Source organism: Talpa occidentalis, unplaced genomic scaffold (genome assembly GCF_014898055.3).
Source record: "Talpa occidentalis isolate TD23 unplaced genomic scaffold, MPIMG_talOcc4v2.1 talOcc4.13, whole genome shotgun sequence".
NCBI classification, from domain to species: Eukaryota; Metazoa; Chordata; class Mammalia; order Eulipotyphla; family Talpidae; genus Talpa; species Talpa occidentalis.
This window is the reverse complement of record NW_023601322.1, coordinates 86,579,544-86,588,759: the sequence shown is the minus strand read 5'-3', so window position 1 is coordinate 86,588,759 and position 9,216 is coordinate 86,579,544. Positions and strand designations below refer to the sequence as shown.

At 37.7% G+C, this 9,216-nt stretch overlaps 1 long non-coding RNA gene and 1 pseudogene across 1 annotated transcript in view; both read left to right on the top strand.

Annotated features, from left to right (window-relative positions):
• Positions 1-9,216, top strand: part of LOC129145650 (uncharacterized) — a 141,730-nt gene that overhangs the window by 29,418 nt on the left and 103,096 nt on the right. The window lies entirely within an intron of this gene.
• On the top strand, positions 686-1,344 carry LOC119242753 (40S ribosomal protein S25-like; annotated as a pseudogene).

The following is a 9,216-nucleotide window of genomic DNA, read 5'->3' as shown; positions in this document are numbered from 1 at the left end:
AATCTGAAATTTCTAGAACACCCCATATAGGTTTCCTGGGGTTGGCTTTACTCCCAGATAAAACTATCGTTTTCAGAAATTTTAAGATAAATTTTTATGAGTCAATATGGAAAAGGGAACCAGCCATTTACCAACTTACAGGAATAATTATGCCAACTCATCCACACCATCATGACAAGGGTTTTTGATTCTGGTATCACCATCAATTTCCAACAAAAGACCTGTCCAGTTTTCCAAGCCTTTCTATCTTTGTCTTATTCCTCACAGACAGCACAGACTCTTCCGGGTAATTATACACTGGGGACGTTCCTGATTTGTTCACTGGAAATTCTTATTTGCCTCTCCTAGCAAGGTCCCCTGGAAATCGTTCGATTGAGAATTGTCTTGAAAAATGTGTTGGCTGGGGGTCAAATAAAGGAAATGAGCCATGGATTTGGAGGAAATCACTGAGTTGCAGGTATAGAGGGACTGTAATTCGGAGAGGAATTTATTGCTCTGGTAGCTTCATCTTGCCTTATCTTTGGGCTTAGTCTTGCTGGAGATGAACTTATGGAAAAAGAAGCTCATTCTACATCCAGATGAATGCTGGAGGGTTAGACATTTAGACCCAATCAAGAGGGAAAAACCTTTTTGTCCGACATCTTAGTGAGGCTGCTGTGATAGCTGCTTCTCTCTGAGCTTTGCAATGCCTCCCAAAGATGACAAGAAAAAAGTTGCCGGGGACCTCCCTGTTGGCGCAAGGGGTTAAGCACTGCACTATGAAGCAGTCCGCAGCCTCTGCAGCATGAGTTCCATCCCTGGCCAGCCAAGGAGAAACCCATATGGCAAGGCAGACCTCTCCTGACTGCCACTGCTCCCCTCAGCAGTGTATTTCAGTCAGTCTGCATGTTCTGTTCCCCACTCTGTCTCTGGTGAGTCCTCTCACCCCCGCATCTCTGGCCTGTACCTCAGCTCTTGTATGCATAAATAAACAAATCTTAAAAAAAAAAAAAAAAAAAGATGCTGGAAAGTCAGCCAAGAAAGACAAAGACCCAGTGAACAAATCTGGGGACAAGGCCAAAAAAGAAGTGGTCCAAAGGCAAAGTTAGGGACAAGCTCAATAACCTAGTCTTGTTTGACAAAGCCACATATGATACTCTTGGTAAGGAAGTTCCCAACTATAAGCTCATAACGCCAGCTGTTGTATCTGAGAGACTGAAGATTCGTGGTTCCTTGGCTATAGCAGCCCTTCAGAAGCTTCTTAGTAAAGGACTTATCAAACTAGTTTCAAAGCACAGAGCACAAATAATTTACATTAGAAACACTGAGGGTGGAGATGCACCAGCTGCTGGCAGAGATGCATAAACAGGTCCCACAAACTGTACATTTTGAAAAATAAAACTTTACTAAATCAAAAAAAAAAAAAGGGAAAAAACTATGTCCTTAGCAAGTTATGCACTCCAGAACATTCTAAGATTATCTCCTTATATTGGAAGGTAGTTCAAACACCTTCCTAATCAATGATCAGGATATTTTCTTAATACTATCTTGCTTGAATCTGTGAAAGTATAAATTCAATAACTTTGATAAATAGGATAATTCATAAACACTGGATAAGTTGAAGTGACGGTATGTGGAGTCAATTCAGTGAACACTTATATAGAACCCACTCTGTGCTTGTAGTTCAGGCTCTGGGGAAGGGACGAGAGAAGGGGGTACTGTTCTCATATTCTAGAGTGTGCAATACATATGTTTTATTGGCCTATGTCCACAAATAAGTTACGTTTAAAAGGTTCATATTTCCTATGTCAACCCTGAAAACAATCCTAAGCGTTTGGTGTCATTATTCACATTCCTTTGCCAGCTTTTTCTTTTGTTTGTGCCTCAGCTTATTGTTTGTAAAAGGATATGTTTGATTAATAACAATAGTAGCAATAGCTAACACTTATTATGTACTATTTTCCATGTGCTTTGGAAGCATTAGCTAATTAATCCTCACGGCAATCCTATGACTACTACATAGATGTCCACGGTTAAGTGCTGTGCCTAGGTGAGAGTTGGAACTCAAAGCGCCAATCAGTATTCTTTCCAAGACGCTATTTAGCTTTCCTTCTTTTATTTTATATATTTTTACATCATTTTTCATTTTTGTGCAATGTATGCATTTTCATCTTGGTTATAGTCTCCATACAATTCCCACCCACCTTGTTTTGATCCTACTCCCTCCCGCCACCCTCCTACCCCCGCAGTGTGTCTCTGGTTTATAGTTGCTTGTTGATTTTGATTTTTACTTTATTATAATTAGTCTTTTTCCTGGTCCCTTATTTAGGTTTTCTAAATTCCTGCTATGAGTGAGACCATCCGGTATTTTTCTTTTTCTTTCTGGCTTATTTCGCTGAGCATGATCCCTTCCAGCTCCATCCATGTTGCTGCAAATTACATGTGTTTATCTTTTTTGATTGCTGAGTAATATTCCATGGCATGTATGTACCACATCTTCTTGATCCAGTCATCTATTTTTGGGCATCTGGGTTGTTTCCATAGCTTAGCTATTGTAAATAGTGCTGTTGTAAACATAGGGGTGCAGGTGCCCTTTCCGTCTGAGTGGTCAATAGCATGTTACTTAGAAAAAGGATATGGGGAGCCTCTGGGGTCATTACTTCTGACGGCAAATTCTGGACACTCTGAGGGGTACTGGGGACTCATGTTTGACCATGCAGAGAACCTAACACAAAGAGTTTGACTTGATTCCCCAGGTGAACCTCTCTCCCTTTGGGGATGTCACTGTTATCCCAGTACTTACTCTTGATAACTTTCCAAGTAGGAAATCTTGTATCCCATTGACTAAGTAGGTGACACAATTTTTGCCTAAAGCAGTGCTGATCTTACTGGACAAAGGGACCTGAGGTTCATTGTGAGGAGGTCTAAGTGGAATTGTAACTCACTGAGAGAGGCACATTGGTTTTGGATGAAGATCAAGGATGTTGGTTATGGGCATGGACTTTCTTATGCTTTTATGCCTTTGGATGAACATTCTATGTGTTGTAGGCTCATTTCATTTTCTAGAAGATAATGGTTTCTTCTGAATGTCTTTACACTATGGATAGTCTCCAATGGAGACAGGGAAGGTGAAAGTGCTTATAATGACTACACAAAAATGAGGCATCCTGACCAGTCATTATTTTCTCTTAGGAAATATTGACAAAAAATATGGTCTGGATTTTTCAGATCTTATGGAAGTTTTTTTGTTGTTTTTGTTGTTTTGTTTTGTTTTGTTTTGTTTTTTTAGGGAAAAAGAGAACTCTGAAATACTCATTATAATCAGAATTTTCACAGCAAATCTCTTTGGGATCTAAATATATAATCATCTCTTTGGGACCTAAGTATATAATCCCTCACTTAAAAAAACTTATAAACTTTGAAGAACCAGAACTATTTGATACCTCACCTATTTTTTTTTAATCACACATCAAAATACTTAAGAGACTATAGGTAAATTGAGTGTACAAGTGGTAGAATTCCCTTTCCTGTAGGTCAGAGAAGAAGGAAATCCAGGTTTCTCTGAATCAGACCAATAAGGAGGGAAGAGGTAGACTTGAATCTCCATGCTGACAGGTAGGAATAGATATTTATGGGCCAACAATGCAGTGTTGAAAATATTAAAGTCTGGCCTATACCCAGATCCAAGGGATGCACTTCTGAAGGCCCCTGGAAGTGATCTTCCTGGTGATTGTCAACACGTGAATCCCAGCACAGAGCAGAACATTCACACTCTTCATTAACATTCCCTCTTGGTCTCAGTTTGCATCTCTCTGTCCATTTTCTGCCTTTGAATGGGAGTTTCCTGGGAAACCTTTTCTATGAATGGAATGTATGAGGTTTGTTCTATGAGAGGAAAGTAAAAAACCCAACAACCAATGGCAAAAATATACCTCTGCCCCTGAAATACTACAGGCAGGCTTAGATAGTACTTATCTTTTTTCAAGGACAGGTGGAGATTCTGAGCCTTGGTATTCAGTAATATGAAGAGTGTGGCTACCTCAATTCAACGGCAGAACTTTCTTTTTTATTGATTTTAAAAAAGTGAAAAGGTGGTTAAGATTACTTAGGTAAAAAGAACAGTGATGGAGCCTTCTCAGTCACAGATAAGCATCAGTTCTTTCTGATCTGCTCTACTGTCTGCTAAACCAGGACTCAATTTGTGCATTGTTCTCCTTGCACCAATCAGAAGGGAGTGTAAACCTTATCCACAGGCTCCTGTAATTAGCAGACACCCCTTTAGTCCAGGGTGGACCTGGGTGACACAGTCTGGGCATTCACCAATTAAATGGGGAACAGCCCTCATTTGCACAAGATGTTGAGATACTGAGATACTCTATCCCCATAAGCCCTGGGTTCTTATCTTTGCATTGTTGTCCAATTAAAAAGCAAAATAAGAAAAATACAATGAGAGAAAAAGAATATGCAAGCCACCGAGCTGTACTGCAGAAGAAGAAATGCTCCATAGTTGACAGATGACCAGTGAATTCAGATCAGACTTGGATTTGAAACTTCTTGTCACTTTTCTATTGCGGTTTCCTTGTTCACGTGAACATTCTATTCTGGAACTGGGAGAAGCATTTTTTAAAATCAACTTTACTGAGATTAATTTCATGCCATGAAAGTCACCAGTTTGAAATATATAATTTAACGGTTTTTCATGTATTTATGGATTTACCTATCTCCATAATTTAATTTTGGGATGTTCTGTAACTCCACAAGGAAACATAGTACCCATTTGCTGTCTCTGCCCATTCCTCTAAGCCCCATGAGCCCTGAGTAACCACTAATCAATCTAGTCTCCATATCCCTATTGTCTGTTGAATCTTTCATTCAGAAACATGACTATGAAGTCTTTCGTGACTCATTTCTTTCATTTAGTATGTTTTTCAGGTTCACCCATGTTGTAGCAGGACTTCAGTTCTTTTTATTGCTGCATACTATTCCATTGTGTGGTTGTAGCACATTTTACTTATTCTGTTTATTAATTGGTCAACTTTGGAGGTGTTCCCTCTTCTGAGCTGTTGGGAATCCTGCTGTAGCGAACATACACATTCAAGTTTTTGTAGGGATGTATATTTTCATTCTCTCTGGTATTTTTCTAAGAGTAGAGTTGCTGGGTCATCTGGTAACTTTGGATTTAATATTTTGAGAAATTCCCAAAGTGTTTTTCAAAACGACAGATTCATTTTACACTTCCCCAGCCACGCATGAGGGTGAGACCTGTCTTTTTGCAATTTTCTCATGTTTATGTGATTCTAAGCTCTATGAAAGATTGGAAATGTAGTGGGCAGTTCATTTCAGCATTTATTTAGAAAGTCTTCTTTCTCTTCCCAAACCACATTTATTTCTATTGTCTAATGAGCAGGTGCTACTAGCTTATGAAATAGGAATATTAATTTCTTGCTTGACTTGTAATAGTCTTCAGAAATTCTGGAGGCATCTTTATGGGTTCAGAGCTCTGTGTATAGATGTCCTGGAGTACTAATGCTCTTTTCTTTTTAAAATTTTTATTCTTCACTGTTGGTCTCTTTAATGATTTGTACCTTGATTACAAGTGAATAATGCCTGTTTGAAAAACAAGTTCATGTTTGCATTTCCAGGCATATCTTATTTCATACTGATCCAAACCATTTCAGTTCTTTATCCATAGAAACACATAGACTGAGATAGAAGACAGTTAATTGAAGCAGCTTAGCATGTAATCTTTGGAATTGAAGTGTTTGTACCTTTCATTTATACCTGACCTAAAAATGTTAGACACAGACTTAATTTTAGTGACTCATGTTATTCCACTTGGAAACCATTTTCTCTTAATGTATACTGCATAGTGTTTATAACATAGACCTGTTTCTAAGACAAATTTGTAAATCTGTATTTCTTTATTGTGCTTGCTTGATGTAAAGGATATTTCATGAACTACTTTTTCTTATAATGCACATTAGTTGGCATTTCTTCTTTAATTGCAACATTTGCAAGCAAGTCAAGGAGCCATCCAAACTGCACAGGCTTCTTCACAGCAGCAGCCTTAAGGAACAGTGAGCTTTCTCATTTTCTAGACACTATAACCCCTGCCACTCGAAACCAAGGCTTCTAGTGACATGTGTTGAAGGACAAGACTTGATTTCAGGTTTCCCTTTGATCTGTTTCATCTCCATTTGCTGACCCTGGATTATGCAGATAATATACGGCTTTCAGTAATCTGGCCCCCTGTACCAGACCTTGGCTGTCATACTCCATTATAGCCGATAGTTCAAATGCTTCTTTTACATAAGGACAATTTTCTGCCCAGCAATCCCTCTAAGATATTCATGGCTAACTAAAAACTACTGCTGAATCCTGTTCTCAAGTGGAGTTTCAAGGTTAACATGAAAACTGTTATCACTTGCTTAAGCTGCATAAAAATCTGTTTTATCTTTGTAACAATGCTTTTATTAAAAAAACATTGCAATTCCTCTCCTACACCAGCTTTTTCTCAGATACCAAGCAGACTGTGGCTTGCTGGCAGGAAAACAAGTTATGATTATTTATATGCTGGTATGCATTTGTTTCTATCCAGAGAGATAAACAATTAATTTATGATAATCAATTGCGACAGCAAAAGGACCGTCTACCCCACTAGCTTGTGTTTCCAATGATAGAGAACACACAAGTAATTTTGATAATGTCTGGTGTGTCTAGTGAAAGTATTTTCCCTAGTGCTGGCTTTTAGCAAGAATTTATAATTAAATCAGAGTGCAAAACCCCTAGCAGCCAACACTATGTCACATTTATTTCAAGTGTAATGTCAAGGATGTCATAGATGGTCACTAAGGCATTGAAAAAGCACAGATTTGAGAGCAGAAATGTGACCAGGAAGGGCTAGTTACTTTTTTCCTGCCTTCCTGAGGTATAAAGAGTAAAAATGAATGCAACTGTTAGTTTAACAAGGCATTTGTGTATCTTTGTAAAGGAACAATGTGTAAGATGGAAATGTTCCTTGATGTTTTTCAAATCTATTCTCAAATAAATCAATTGATCCATCTATTATCTGTCTAGATAAACATGAAAATATTTATCTATATAGACAACTTTTCAGAAAAGATTTGAGACTTGCTATTTATATGAATATGTGTGTGTTTATGTGTGTGTATATATGTGTGCAGACATATACACATATATAAATATCATTAAGGAATTGAAAAAATATTTATGCAGCACCTTCTCTTCCATGTCTGCCTATGCTCTTTTTACAAAGGCTACCAACAGAAAGGAAAAGTATTAACAGCACAGTAATATTAAAAGTATGGTTTATGGCAAACAGTTTAAAACTTTAGGAAACCATCTTTAAAGGCTATAAATGAATGCCTGCTTTTCACTTAGACCAGTGGCGACCGTACCCTTGCTCAGAAGCGTGAAGACGTGTTGCTGAGTGTATGCACCAGCCTGCTCTCCTGTCCTCATTATAATGTGGCCTGGGGCTTGGAGCTAAACATTTTTCTCAAACATAATGAGCTGTGTACTGTAATGAAGGTGTTTGAAATTGATTTGACTGTTATTTAGTATAGAAAGTCCCAGATCAAAGACTCTGGCAAGCCCACAGAAACACAAGCATTCACAGACAAAGGATGTTGCGTAGTGGTCAAGAGGCAAGTGGAGAGGTGTGGTGGCTTGAACTGCAAGGAGGAATTGATCCAGCTCTTATCTGAGGTTTTTCTTTCACCCTCCATGTCTCACAAACTGCCTTATGGCCCTAGATGACTTTTAAGGATTATTTTGAAGAATATTACAAAACCCATTTAATTTCCCTCTTGTTTCCCACTATTTTTGCTTTGCTCCTTCATCACAGTCATGGACACCCTCCCAGGCTAATTTGTAAAATGAATTTTACTAAATGCCATTTAATCTTATTGCCATAGTTACAAACCAAGAAATCGAAGATTGCTAGGCTGAGCTGAAAATAGCTGACTTGATACAAGGAAGAGGACTAATTCTTATGCAAAGCTCTGTGCTCACTTACAATCTCTGATTCAAAGAACAATGAAAAGTTTGATCCCTGTGAACCAGACCTTCTGATGCCTTTTCGCTCTACAACAGAACAACCCTAGGTTTGAATGAAGTCTGTTAAAACGAAAGACAAGACTGCTTTGCAGCCTGCTGTTTTAGCTTCTCTGTTGTTGCAATGAGCTCACAGTATATTTGCCTTGATATTTTCACAGGCAATCCTGGGGATTTAAAAACAATTTGTAAATTACTAGCTAGGAACCATGAAATGTTTAAAATTTAAGAAGAACAGATTATCCCTGTGCATTACTACTTACAGTTGAAATTATCTACCTACTTACCTATTATCTATCTACCTACCTATCCATTTACCTATTGGTAAGTGGACTACCTACCTATTTATTAATTCCACGATCACAAAGCAAACTGATAACCTTGGTCAGCACATGCTCTCCATGGGAGAGTTTTAGTAAAGGTTATGTGAAAAGAAACTGAGGTATTGAACACCAAAAAGCCTAGCTTTGTAGGTAGGTATTTGTACACCAAGATTATATACCCTTTACATAGATGGAAAATGAAGAGATAAAATGATCATCCATGTAACTAGAATAAGTCTATTTGAGTAGAGATATTAGATAACCAACCAACCGCTTTCTAAGATGTTTCTCAACACCAAGTTTCCTTTAATATTTAATATACTAAGAATACATTTTATGTGCTAATTATATGTCAACATCTCATTCACATTACTCTTTGTCTTGAACAACAATGAAAACCCTTTCTTTTTTTGTTTTTTTAATATTTTATTTTATATAATTCTTACATTATTTTTCATTTTTGCACAATGATGCATTTTCATTTTGGTTATATGCACCATACAATTGCACCCCCCTTTATTTTGACCCTGCTCCTTTCCCCCAACCCCCCACCCCGTAGTGTGTCTCTGAAAACCCTTTCTTTTTTTACCTTTATTTTATGTCCTTGGGCCTCCATTTTCTCACCTGTAAGATGAGGGTATTAGATCTCAGCGATCTTAAACGTATTCCCATTTAAAATTTCTATAATTTCCACTAATTCAACCTGCAATGTATCCAATTTAATTTAGCTTATTAAAGCTTTGGCACATTTGAATATCATTTTATGGTATTTGAACAAAAACTCAAAAATAAACACATTCTCTTAAAGATTCCGAGTACATCCAAAGCACAGCCCGTG